The sequence below is a fragment of the Tamandua tetradactyla genome, chromosome 21 (genome assembly GCF_023851605.1).
Source record: "Tamandua tetradactyla isolate mTamTet1 chromosome 21, mTamTet1.pri, whole genome shotgun sequence".
In the NCBI taxonomy this organism is placed as follows: domain Eukaryota; kingdom Metazoa; phylum Chordata; class Mammalia; order Pilosa; family Myrmecophagidae; genus Tamandua; species Tamandua tetradactyla.
In genome coordinates, this window is record NC_135347.1 from 42,582,805 (window position 1) to 42,596,844 (window position 14,040).

Consider the following 14,040-nt stretch of genomic DNA (forward strand, 5'->3'; position numbering starts at 1 on the left):
AGTACCATGCTGTTTTGATTACTGTGGCTTTGTAATAAGTTTTAAGATCAGGAAATGCAAGTCCTCCAAATCTTTTCTTTTTCAAGACAGCTATTCTCTCTCCTTTACCCTTGCATATAAATTTGATGGTTTGATTTCTGTTTCTGCAAAGAAAGTTGTTGGAATTTTGCTTAGGATTTCATTGAGTCTATAAATTGTTTTGTGTATTATTGACATCTTAACAATATTTAGTCTTCCAATCCATAACATGGAATATCCTTCCATTTATTTATTTCTTTTTAAATTTCTTGTAGTAATGTTTTGCAGTTTTCTGTGTACGAGTCCTTTTCATCCTTGGTTAAATTTATTTCTAGATATTTGCTTCTTTTGATTGCTACTGTGAATGGAATTTTTTTCTTGTTTTTTTCTTCTGAATGTTAATTGCTTGCATATAGAAACACTGGTAATTTTTGGATGTTGATCTTGTACTTCAATGAACTCATATATTAGCACTAAGAGCTTTGTTGGGGGATTTTTTTTCCAGGATTTTCTGTATATAGGGTCTCCTTTTTTAGTGTAAGCTTTTTGGAGCTATAATTTTCCATGTCAGCACTGCCTTCACTGCATCCCTTACATTTTATCCCCCTTTATCAATATATAGTGATGTTGTTTGTCCCTCATCACTGTTTCTGAGTTAAAGTCTATTTTATCTGATATTAATATAGCTATCCTCTCTCTTTTGGTTACAGTTTGCATGGTATATTTTTTTTCTATCCTTTCAACCTCAACCTACTTAAATTTTTGAATTTGAGTTACATCATTTGCAGACAGCATATAATTGGGTCATGCTTTTTTTTATCCATTCTGCCAGTGTCTGTCTTTTGACTGGATAGTTCACTCCATTTACATTTAAAGTCACTGCCGATAATACAGGACTTTCTTCTGCCATTTTGTAATTTAGCCCTTGTAAGTTTTATTCCTTTTCTATCCCTCATTTCTGTTAATGCCTTCTTTTATATTTATTTGATTTTTTTGTGTTGTGCACTATTGAGTGACTTCTCATTTCCATCTGGAAATATTTATCACGTATTTTCTTCGTGGTTACCACAGGGTTAAAATTTAACATCCTAAATATATGACAATCATATCTGGTTTGGTACCAACTTAACATCAGTAACATGCACATATACTTTTCCTATATCCCTCTCTCCCACGATACCATTTTTTGTACTTCTTCCTTATATCTTTGCACATTGTATGCCCAAAAACATAGATTTATTATTACTTTTTATGCATTTACATTTTAGCACCTGTAGGAAGTAAGAACTGTTATTACATACCAAACAATATACTACGATAATACTGGCATTTATAATTACCCAGATGGTTTCCTTTACTAGTGGTCTTTCTTTCTTTCTTTCTGTGATATTATCTTTTCTGTGTGTGTGTGTTTGTTTTTATAAGCAGTTTTATTGAGATTATTCACATATCATAAAATTCTTCCAAAGTGTGCCTTCGGTGACTTCAATATGTTCATGGAGATCTGCATCCATCACCACAGTCAGTCTTAGAGCATCTTCATTGCTCCAAAAAGAAAAGCTCCATACCCTTCAGCAGCCACCTCTCAAAGCCTCTGTCCTTCCCAGCCCTACCTAACCAATAATCTATTTCTGCCCTATAGATTATTTATATTTACATTTTATGTAAATGGAATCATGCAATTTGTAGTACTTTGTGTCTGGGGTTTAAAATATATTGCTTTTTATTTAGAGACGTTGTAGGTTAACAAAAAAGTAATCTGAAAAATACAGAGTTCCCATATACCCCCCTATCATTGACATTTTGCATTAGTGTGATACTTTTGTTACAACTGATGAAAGAATATTAAAATAGTACTATTAAATATAGGCCATAGTTTACATTAGGTGTGTTTTCCCACATACCACCCTATTATTAACACCTTGTATTAGTGTCATATATTTGTTATTATTCATGAAAGAACCTTCTTATACTTGTACTATTAACCCCAGTCCATTTTCCACAACAGAGTTCACTGTGTTATGCAGTCCCTTCTTTTAACATTCATTCTAGGTACATACATGACTCAAAGCTTCCCCTTTCAACCACAGTATTTCTTTATGCTGCTTTGAACCACTGCCTAGTGTCCTTTCCTTTCAGTCTGGAGAACTCCCTTTAGCATTGCTTGTAAGGAGGTCTTGTGGTGCTGAACTCCCTCAGCTTTTGTTTATCTGAGAATGTCTTCATATCTCCCTCATCCTTGAAGAAAGTTTCACTGGATATAAAATCTCTTGCTAGCAATTGTTTTCTTTCAACATTTTGAGTGTTTCAATCTACTGCCTTCTTGCCTCCATGGTTTCTGAAGAGAGACTGGCATTCAATCTAATTGGGACTCCCTTGTACATAACATGTTTCTTTTCTCTTGCAGCTTTCAGAACTCTCTCATTGTCTTTTGCATTCAATAGTATGATCAATATACGATGGAGTATATTTTTCTTCAAGTTTATACTGTTTGGTCTCTGTGCTCTGTGGATGTGCATATTCACACCTTTGGCTAAGTTTCGGAAGTCCTCTGTCATCATTACTTATTTCTTTGAATATTTATTCTGACGCTTTCTCTTTTTCATCTCCTTCTGCTACTCCCATATGCATATATCGATGCAATTAATGGTGTCCCAGAGGCTTTGAAAAAATTTTCATTGATTAATCTTCACACGCAAACATTCCATACATGGTGTACAATCAATGGCTCACAATGTCATCACATAGTTGTGTATTCATCACCATGAACATTTTTTAGAACATTTGCATCACTCCAGAAAAGGAAATAAAAAAGGAAAAACTCATACATATCATACCCCTTACCCCTTACTCTCATTTATGACTAGTATTTCCATCTACCCAATTTATTTTACCCTTTGTCCCCCCTATTATTTATTTAATTTTTATCCATTTTTTTTTTACTCATTTATCCATACTCTGGATAAAAGGAGCTAAACAGACACAAGGTTTTCACAATCCCATAGTCATATTATAAAAGTTATATCTTTATACAATTGTCCCCAAGAATCAAGGCTACTAGAACACAGCTCAACAGTTGCAGGTACTTCCCTCCAGAGCCGCTTCACTATGCCATAAACTAAAAAGGGATATCTGTATAATGCATAAGAATAACATCTAGTATAACCTCTTGACTCTTTTTGAAATCTCTTAACCACTGAATTTTTGTTTTGCCTCATCTCTCTCTTCCCACTTTAGGTCAAGAAGACTTTCTCAATTTCTTGATGCTGGGTCCTGGCTCATCCTGGGATTTTTGTCCCACACTGCCAGGGAGAGTTTTACCCCTGGGGGTCATGTTCCATGCAGAGGGGAGGCAGTGAGTTCAACTGCTGAGTTGACTAAAGAGAGAGGCCACATCTAAGCAACAAAAAAGGTTCTCTGGGGGTGACTTTTAGGCCTAATTTTACGTAGGCTTGGCCTGTCTTTCACAGGCTTAAGTTTCATAGGGGTGAGCCCCAAGATCGAGGGCTCAGCCTATTGATTTGGTTGTCCCCACTGCCTGTGAGAATATCAGAAATTCCCCAAATGGGGAAGTTGAATATTTTCTCCTTTCTCCTTAGTCCCTCAAGGGGACCTTGCAAATACTTTATTCACTGCCCAAATTATTCTGGGATATATTGGGGCATCACACTAACTTGGACTAACCAACAAAATCTCATTCCCTATTCAAGATTCCATGAACTTATGGTGTTCAATTAAACTGACCATACAAGTGAAATTAGAAAATGCATTACCCAAAATATAAATTTTGCACCAAATAAACATCTCTTCTTTTGGTCTCAGATGGAAGTTGAAGTATTAAAATACGGACCATATCATTCTTTACCTTGTATTCTGATTTACCTTAGTCCTCTCCAGATCAGCTTCACTCATATTCCTTTTTCAACTTTTTAAACAGTTGCTGTATGGGGTACTGCTGACTTTCATAGCTTCTGAGCTCTAACTCAGGTGTCAATATAAATACCTGAAGTTTCTGGGAACCACCAGGTTATAAACTAACAGCTCAGTATCTCAGAATTTAGGAATATTAATTACAACTCCTGAATATGTGTTATAGTTCCACCATTCTTGGTGATTTCTTCTAGCTGATCTAAGACACTAGAAACTAAAAAGAAGTAACAATATAATGATTCAGTAGTTACACTCAGTTTATCTTCTTTGATATAACTCCTCTTTTTCCTTTGGTCCTTCTCCCACTCTTTAGGGATATTTGGGCAATGGCTATTCTAACTTCTTCATGTCGAAAAGGGGTGTAGATGTTATGGGGTAGGAAGATACAACTGGTTGATGCTCTTGGAGAGACTGATACTTCTGGGTTTCAGGGCTTATCTGGCCTAGGAGGTTTGATTCACTTTTAAAAATTTCTATGTCTTTACTTAGATGCTCATACTGTTCATTGTTTTTCTCATATCACTGAGTTCTTTCTTTGTATTTTCCTTTATCTACTTGAGCATTTTCAAGAGCATTTTGAAAAACGGCTTTGTTCAATATGTCCACATTTTCATCTACTTTGATAGTATTTTCTGTATTTTTATCTTCTTCCATTGGATGGCCATCGTTTCCTGTTTCTTTGCCTGTTTTATACTCTTATATTGCCCACTGTACATTTTCATAGCATCGGCCCATCCATCATGAGGTTCTGCTCAAGGTGAATGCAGTGTGGAGGGCCTCCCTGGTGCTTCTGAGCCTCTGTCTTGTCCTGGGCTCTTGCTCGTTAGTTCTTCTGGAGTTTCCTCTCTGTAGGAATTTGGTCATAGCCTCTTTTTCCCAGGGACAGAACTCCTTCTCCCAGTTGTCTGAAGCTCCTGGGCCTTTGTCCTAGACTGTCTGCCTATAAAATTTTTTACACTCTTTTCATTATCTCAAGCGGCTTTTGCCTGGAGGGCAAATTCTGGGAGGAAGGCAAATCATAGACTTCCCCAAGCCAGTCTTTCTTAACCTATATATGGCCAAGGACTCATGAAGGGGACACAGACTGGCTCCAAAGTGCCCCGAGGAGGGGATCAGAAAGGGTGCCAAGAGCGTCTCCAATGGCTTCCCAAAGCTGAACTTTCATGGCCTGCCCAGCACATACAGCCTTGTAAAGCAAGAGTCATGAGAGTGAGCATAAACAGAAAGGAGAAAAGCTATAAATAATAACACCTGGTGCTCCCTAACATCTGCACTGATGTCTCAGTGGAATTTGCTATAATTCATCATTCCCTTGTCCTGAAATATTTTCTTTCCTGGGTTCTTTGATATCACAAGTTTTCTTGGTTTTTCTCCAGTCCATTGGGCCAGACCTTTTAAGTCTTATTGGTAGGCTTTCTCTCCTCTACCTATCTCTTAGAAATTTTTTTTTCTCCTAAGGTTCAGACTGTGGTCTCTAAATATCATTTTCCTCTGGGCTTCTTGGAGAAATGACTGGAAAATACGTAATACAAACCTGGAATACCTTCCATGCTGATAATTAAGGAAGCTTCTGATGTCCACTGCAGTTATGTCAAAAGAACACAAGAGCCGGCTGGAAAGAGCACTCGCTGGCCAGATTTGGGACAAATTTAGCATCTAAAAGAATAATAATTACAATGGATTAAAACACATCATATATATTAAAATCCATGTCTTGATGATAGTACCCCCCAAAACGGGTTTCCTTTCAAGGAGGCTAAGAAATCAACTCAATATTCTGAAAAGTGGCATATGAAAGAAAAGAGTGAAGTATTTATTGTGTCTTTCATATACAAACTGTACCTCAGGGCACCCAAAGAGTTGAAGTGGGAAGTTCTTTATAGAAAAAAATCCAACCTAATAAATGCAGAAGGAATAAGAGAACATAACCATTTTACAAAGCATTACGGATTTAAGCAATGATAATGCATATCTATTAAAAGATCATGCTGACAACACCTGTATCCACTAAACAGTTTAATATTGTAAAATGAGAGACAATCAGACAGTATGCGCATCCTGATATGATGCGAGACAGGAGACCTGAAACTGATCCACGTCCTGGCTCTACTCTGCGCAGTATCGTAGAAACCAGCCCATATGTGGCTATCGAACTGACCAGTCCGAATTGCAATATTCTCTAGGCGTAAAAAACACACTGGATTTGAAGATTTAGTATGGAAAAAATGTAAAGTGTCTCATCAATAATTTTTGATATTGATGAAATGGTGAAATGTTAAATTAGGATATATTGAGTTCTATAAAATATTTTATTAAAATTAATTTCACTTGTTTTGCTTTACTTTTCCTAATGTGACTTTTAGAAAATTTAAAATTATATATGTGACTTGCATTATATTCCTATTTTGTTCATGACAATCAACAGTGGCCAGCATAGTGCTTGGCACACAGTACACCCAGAAACCTTAGTTGGATAAGTGAATGATGTTACTAAAATTAAAACTATATAACTGTTTGTATAATTTGATCTGCTGAGAAACCCAGCTGTAATTTGGGAAGGGCAGCAGGAGGGAGAACAATGGAAAATGTACTGAGCTATGGTTAGATTTTTGAGAAGAACAGTGGAAAATGAGCCTTTACATAGTTGTAATGAGTGCTTTAGGACTATAAAAATGCCTGTAAATGTCCAAGTCTGTCTTAACTCTCTTTCCCCACTTGACTACTCTAGTTTACCCCAACATTTCTTAATCTTTCCACTTTTTACCCTACATATTGTAATCATTTGTTTTGTTCTGTTTTGTTTATTTTGCTTTCTCTTTAGGTTTAAAAATCTGTTGAAAAAATTAAAATTAAAATTAAAAAAACCTATTGAGCCATGGACTAATAAAGCACGTGACATGAAATAAAAAGAAGTGCTATAAATAAATGGGGTCATGGAACTTCAGTTAATTTTTCTTAACTTATTTCTCTCCTCCCCCTAAATTAAGATTTTGACCATTACTTTTTTCCAGTGTTCATTATTTAGTAAATACCATAATTGAACAAAGCAGGTTTTGGAGGCATTTAATAACACTTTGCCACTCTTTCATACTTACCTGTAATTTAAAGTTTATTAAAAGACTTTTTAACATCAGCGGCTAAAAAAACACTTCCCTTTGTTTATTGGTAATGTGAGAAATATATAATAATATTTTTATCATAGCATTATGCATGTTTTAGGCTGATATAAAGAAAAATTTTGGTGATACTCTCAAAAGGTTGAGCTCAGAAGCTAGAAAATATTTTGAGAAAGGAGCCACGAGGGCAGGTAATGTATGCATGAGTCGCCAAGTATACCCCAGTCTTGCATTCAGTAACTATTAATCCAATGCTTATGATTCCTTCACAATGCGGTTTCATTAATGATTTGAAAGTTTAGAATTCATAAAACAGGAGATATAACCTTTCAAACATAAATGAGATTTTATTATAAAACTTTTTATGTTATCTATCTTCTTGGTCTTTTGTAGAACTCAGAAATTTCCCTTTCCCTTCTTATATGTTTGTTCTCATAAAACTTGCCAGGAAACCAGCTAGGTAATTAAGTGATTCTCAAATGTTGATGCTTGTATCACATACACAGGAAACTGATTTTTATTTTTGAGGAGTCTTCCTGAAAAATAATGCACTGATACCATATTATTATTGGTGGGAGAGGGAATTCTACTACCTTAAATCTCACCCATGATATCTATAGACATTGGTATTGGAGTGCCCCACATTGGCAAGCCAGGCTGACTTTTTGTTATAACAGGTTCACATGTGATAAAATAACTACATTGGCATAAAGAAATTGGGAACTTAACTCTAGAAATCATAATGAATTCTCAAAGTCAGTGGGAGTTCAAAGTTCTGGTTTTGGGCTCTGACTGTCTGGATTTGCATGTGGGATATGCAAGCATACATCATTTTATTGCACTTCACAGATATTGTATGTTATACAAATTGAAGGTTTGTGGTAACACTTCATTGAGCAGGTCAATTGGTACCACTTTTCCAACAACATGTGTTCACTTCATGTCCCTGTGTCACATTTTTTTTGTAATGCTCAGAATTTTTCAAACTTTTTCATTATTTTGTCTATAATGGTAATCTGTAATCAGTGATCTTTGATGTCACTATTATAATTGTATGGGGGCACCACAAACGGCACCCATGTAAGAGCTGAACTTAATAAACGTGTGTGTTTTGACTGCTCCAGCAACTGGCCATTCCTTCATCCACCTCTCTCCCTCTCTCCCCAGGCCCCTCTAGTCATAACAATATTGCACAATAATATTGAAATTAAGTCAATTAAGAATCGTACAATGGTCTCTAAATGTTATAGTGAAAGGAAGCCGTGCACATTTCTCACTTTCAATCAAAAGCTAAAATGATTAGTGATGAAAGCATGTTGAAAGCCAAGATACACAGAAATCTAGGCCTCTGGTGTTAAAAAATTAGCCAAGCTGTGAATACAAAGGAAAAGTTCTTGAAGGAAATTGAAAGTGCTTCTCCAGTGAACATAGGAATAATAAGAAAACAAAAGAGACTTATTGCTGATATGGAGAAAGTTTTAGCAGTTTGCGTAGAAGATCAAAACAGCCACAATTTTCCCTTAAACCAAAGCCTGATCCAGAGCAAGGCTCTAACTCTCCAATTCTGTGAAGGCTGAATGAAGTCAGGAAATTGCAAAAGATAAGTCTGAAACTACTGGAGGTTGCTGGATGAGGTTTAAGGAGAGAAGCCATCTCCATTAAATCCCAATGCAAGGTGAAGCTGCAAGTGCTGATGTAGAAGCTGTAGGAAGCTATCTAAATCTTGCTAAATAAGCTAGCTATCCAGAAGATTTCTATCTAGAAGATCTGTTAGGTGGCTACACTAGACAACAGATTTGTAATGTAGAAGAAACAGCCTTCTACTGGAAGACGACGTCATCTAGGACTTTCACAGCTAGAGAGGAGAAATCAATGCTGGCTTTAAGTTTCAAAGGACACACTGACTCTTGTTATGGAGTAACAAGCTGGTGACTTTAAGTTTAAGCCAATGATCACATACCATTCTGAAAATCTTAGGGCCCTTAAGAATTATGCTAAATCTACTGTCTGTGCTATACAAATGGAATACTAAAGCCTGAATGACAGCACATGTTTGCAACATGGTTACTGATTATTTGAAGCCCACTATTGAGAAGTACTGTTCAGAAAAAAAAAGACTCCTTTCAAAAAGTTGCTGCTCATTGACAATTTACCTGGTCACCCAAGAGCTCTGATGGAGATGGACACTGAGATTAATGTTATTTTCATGCCGGCTAACACAACATCCATTTTGCAGCCCATGAATCAAGGAATTAATTTTGACTTTTAAATCTCATTATTTAAGAAAAGCATTTTGTAAGGCTATAGCTGCAATAGCAATGATTCCTCAGATGCATCTGGACAAAATTAATCGAAAACCTTCTGGAAAAGATTCGCCATGCCAGATGTCATTAAAAAACATTTGTGATTCATGGAAAAAGATCAAAACATCAACATTAACAGGAGTATGGAAGAATTGATGCCAACCCTCATGGATGACTTTTAGAATTTCAAGTCTTCAGCAGAGGATGTAACCGCAGATATGATGGAAATAGCAACAGAACAAGAACGAGAAGTACACCATGAATATACGACTGAATTGCTGCAATCTCATGATAAAACTTGAATGGATGAGGAGTTGCTTCTTCTGGATGAGCAAAGAAATTGGTTTCTTGGATGTAATCTACCCCTGGTGAAGGCGCTGTGAACATTGTTGAGATGACACCAGGGCACTTAGAATATTGCATAAACTTGGTTGATGAAGCAGCAGCAGTGTTTGAGAGGATTGCTTCCAAGTTTGAAAGAAATTCTACTGTGTTAAAATGCCATAAAAAAGCATCACATGGAAGAGAGAAATCTTTCACAAAAGAATGAGTTAGTCACTGCAGCAAACTTCATTGGTGTCTTATTATAAGAAATTACCCAACCTTCAGCAACCACTACTCAGAATAGTCAGCAGCCATTAACATCAAGGCAAGACCTTCCACAGCAAGAAGATTATGACTTGCTGAAAGCTAAGATGATAGTTAGCATTTTTTAAAGCAATACAGTATTTTAAATTCAGGTATGTACATTGTTTTTTTTTTTTAAAGATATAAAGCTTTTGCACACTTAATAGATAAAACCTCCAAATAGTGTAAATATAACTTTTATAGGCACTGGGAAACCAAAAAATTCATGTGACTTTATTGCAATACTGGCTTTATTTCACTGATCTGGAACCAAATCCACGATATCTCTGAAGTATACCTGTACCACTTAATAACCACGACATTGGGCAAATTATTCACTGCTCTGAATCTGTTACCTCTTTTATAAAATTGATATAATGATAGCACCTATCTCAAAAGATTATTGTGAAGATTCAATGAGTTAATACATGTCATGTACTTAGAACAGTTCCTGACCTTTGGTAAGTGGTTAGTGTTAGCTATTATTACATGATAAATGCCAATGGGATATACCTGGATTTTTCATATGGATACTGTATTAGTTAGGGTTCTCTGGAGAAACAGAATCAACAGGGAACACTCACAAATATAAAATTTATAAAAGTGTCTCACGTGACCATGGGAATGCAGAGTCCAAAATCCACAGGGCAGGCTGTAAAGCCAACGATTTCGATGGAGGGTCTGGATGAACTCCACAGGAGAGGCTCGCCAGCTGAAGCAGGAAGAGCCTGTCTCTTCTGAATCTTCCTTAAAAGGCTTCCAGTGATCAGATTAAGCATCACTTATTGCAGAAGACACGCCCCTTTGGATGACTGCAAATGGAATCAGCTGTGGATGCAGCTGACATGATCATGATTTAAATCTATGAAATGTCCTCACTGCAACAGACAGGCCAGCACTTGCCCAACCAGACAAACAGGTACCACCACTTGGCCAAGTTGACACATGAACCTGACCATGACAGATAGATACACTCAGGTCTAACTCTTCCATTTGTTTCTGCCACGTTGTAGTCAATTAAAAAAAAATCGTTTTTATTGAGTATCTTCACATACATACAGTCCATACAAGTACACAAGCATTGGCTCAAAATATCATCACATAGTTGTATATTCATCACTGTAATCCTTTTTAGAACATTTGCATCACTCCAGAAAAAGAAATAAATAGAAAAAAAGAAAAGGCTCATACATCCCACACCCCTTTCCCCTCCCTCTCATTGACCACTAGTATTTCAAGTCTACTCAATTTTTTTTTTACCTCTTATCCACCCTATTATTTATTTATTTATTTATCCATATCTTTTTACTCATCCATCCATACACTGGATAAAAGGAGCATCAGACACAAGGTTTTCATAATCACACAGTTACATTGTAAATGTTATATAGTTATACAATTGTCTACAAGAATCAAGGCTACTGGAATACAGTTCAGCAGTGTCTTAGTTTAATAGCTGCCGGAATGCAACACACCAGAGACAGATTGGCTTTTAATAAAAAGGGATTTATTTTATTAGTTCTTCAGAGGATATGCAGCTAACTTTCATCTGAGGTTCTTTCTTATGTGGGAAGGCACAGGATGGTCTCTGCTGGCCTTCTCTCCAGGCCTCTGGGTTCCAACAACTTTCCCCAGGGTGATTCCTTTCTGCATCTCCAAAGGCCTGGGCTGAGCTGAGAGTGCTGAAATGAGGTATGTTGAGCTGCTTGGGCTGTGCTACACTGAGTCTCTCATTTAAGCACCAGCCAATTGAGTCCAACGTCATTCATTGCAGCAGGCACACCTCCTAGCCGACTGCAGATGTAATGAGCAACAGATGAGGTTCACGTACAATTGGCTCATGTCCACAGCAACAAAACTAAGCACGTTCACCTGGCCAAGTTGACAACTGACTTTAACTACCACAAGCAGTCTCAGGTACTTCCCTCTTGCTACTCCAATACACCATAAACTAAGAAGAGATGTTTAATGCATAAGAATAATCACTAGGATAACCTCTCAGCTCTGTTTGAAATCTCTCAGCCACTGAAACTTTGTCTCATTTCTCTCTTCCCCCTTTTGGTCAAGAAGGCTTTATTAGTCCCAAGATACCAGGTCCTGGCTCATCCTGGGAGACCTGTCCCACCTTGCCAGGGAGATTTATTCCCCTGGAAGTCATGTCCCACATAGGGGGGGAGGGTAGTGAGTTCCCCTGCCAAGTTAGTTTAGAAAGAGTCACATCTGAGCAAAAAAGGTTCTTTGGGGGTGCCTCTTAGGCATAATTAGCATCTCCTTTGCAGGTGGAAAAAGTGTTATAAGGGAGAATTCCAAGATTGAAGCTCAGCCTTTTGAATTGTTTGTCCTCATTGCTTATGAGAATATCAGTAGTTCCCTAAATGGGGAAGTTTAATATTTCCTTCTTTTTCCCCAGTCCCTCAGGGTACTTCGCAAATACCTTTTTATTCTCTGTCTAGATTTCTCTGGGATATATTGGGGCATCACATTAATCTAAAAACCAACAAGATCTCATGCCCTATTCAAGATTCCATGTAGAAACTTCCGGGAAGATGGCTGAATAGAGTAGCTCAAGATTAGCCCTGCTCCAGGGAAACTTAGAGAAGTGACAGGAGGGCAACTGAAGCAGCAGTTAGGGAGTGTGGCTAACTTGGGAGAGCCTGCCACACTACATAGGGCAGCACTAGTTGCAGAGGCCAACGAACTGAGAGGCAGAAAGCTGGAGCCTGGCACAGAGGCACAGAGCCCGCGTGAGTGCACAGATGGGAGCCAGGGACTAGAAAGTAAGCCAGGCCACATTCCTTGGGTGCGCTACCCTCACCAGTGCAGCCTGTTATCCAGCAACTCATCCTATATGCCAGGTAACCGAACCCTGTCACCCTTCTCATTTCCCGTGCTCCAGACGCTCAAACCGCACACCCCCACCTCAAGTGCAGCCCAACTCACCTCTCCTGCACCCCTCCTGAGCACTACTTTCCCCTCCCTGTTCCCTGCAGGCTGTTGCCAGCGCATAAAGTCTGTGGGCACTAACCTCCACACCTAGGCTACTCCTGACCCCTTGCCCATAGTGTCACACAGCCTCACCCCGCCCCCCTTTGACCTCTGCGCATCAGCTATGGCACTCCTAGACCCATGCATATGCATGGGCCCCCAATCACGTCATTCAGCTCTGGAAACCTCAGTTTAAGCAGTCCTAGAACTGTGCATGCACATAGCCCTCAGCCACCCTTCCTAGCTCTGAGGAAGTGCTGACCTACACAGCCAGGTCACATCTGCTCCCAATCCACAAAGGCATAACCCAACCTGCTTCCACAGCTCTTCGCATGCACACAAAGGGCCCCATACCTTATGGGGGTTATGCCCCCAGATTAGTGTACCTGCACAGCTACATCCTCCCTGGCTGCTGGGTGCCCACATCCACAAGTATCAGTGGAACATTCCTTAACCTGTGTCTATACCTGCCCTGAAACAAATCACCATACTGAGTGCTCCACCCCATACCCTGGTCCCTGCTGTACAACTGTCCTACAAACACAAGGCCTTAGACAACTGAAAGAAACCAACTCCCAAAGTAAATCAATCAAGATATTTACATGCCACAAAGACAGCAGAAGATCACTAAGCTTATCACAATGCAGACAGGTATTAGCCCTGCCTAATGCCCAAATTAAAACATCAGAGGAGACACAGACATTGGAACAACTAATCAAAGATGTTCATACTTAATAAAATGAGTGGGATAGAAAATGGCATAAAGGAAATCAAGAAGACAGTAGAAGAGCATAAAGAAGAATTTGAAAGAATAGATAGAAAAATAGTGGATATCACAGAGATTAAAGACTCTGTTGGCCAAATAAAAAACATACTAGAGGCACACAACACTATATTTGAAGGGACAGAAGAAAGAATAAGTGATATAGAGGACAGGATAACTGACTTCGAAGACTCAAAACAGCAAATAGCAAAAAAGATGGAAACTTTTGATTTGGATCTCAGAGATATGATAGACAAAGCAAAGTGCACAAATATAAGAATCATTGGTGTCCCAGAAG

At 38.2% G+C, this 14,040-nt stretch overlaps 1 long non-coding RNA gene across 2 annotated transcripts in view; it reads right to left on the reverse strand.

Annotated features, from left to right (window-relative positions):
* LOC143665349 (uncharacterized) overlaps positions 1-14,040 on the reverse strand; it is an 81,518-nt gene that overhangs the window by 42,900 nt on the left and 24,578 nt on the right. For both annotated transcript variants that reach the window (XR_013166898.1, XR_013166897.1), the window contains exon 3: positions 5,483-5,604. This is a non-coding gene — a long non-coding RNA (uncharacterized LOC143665349). The remainder of the gene's footprint in view (positions 1-5,482; positions 5,605-14,040) is intronic.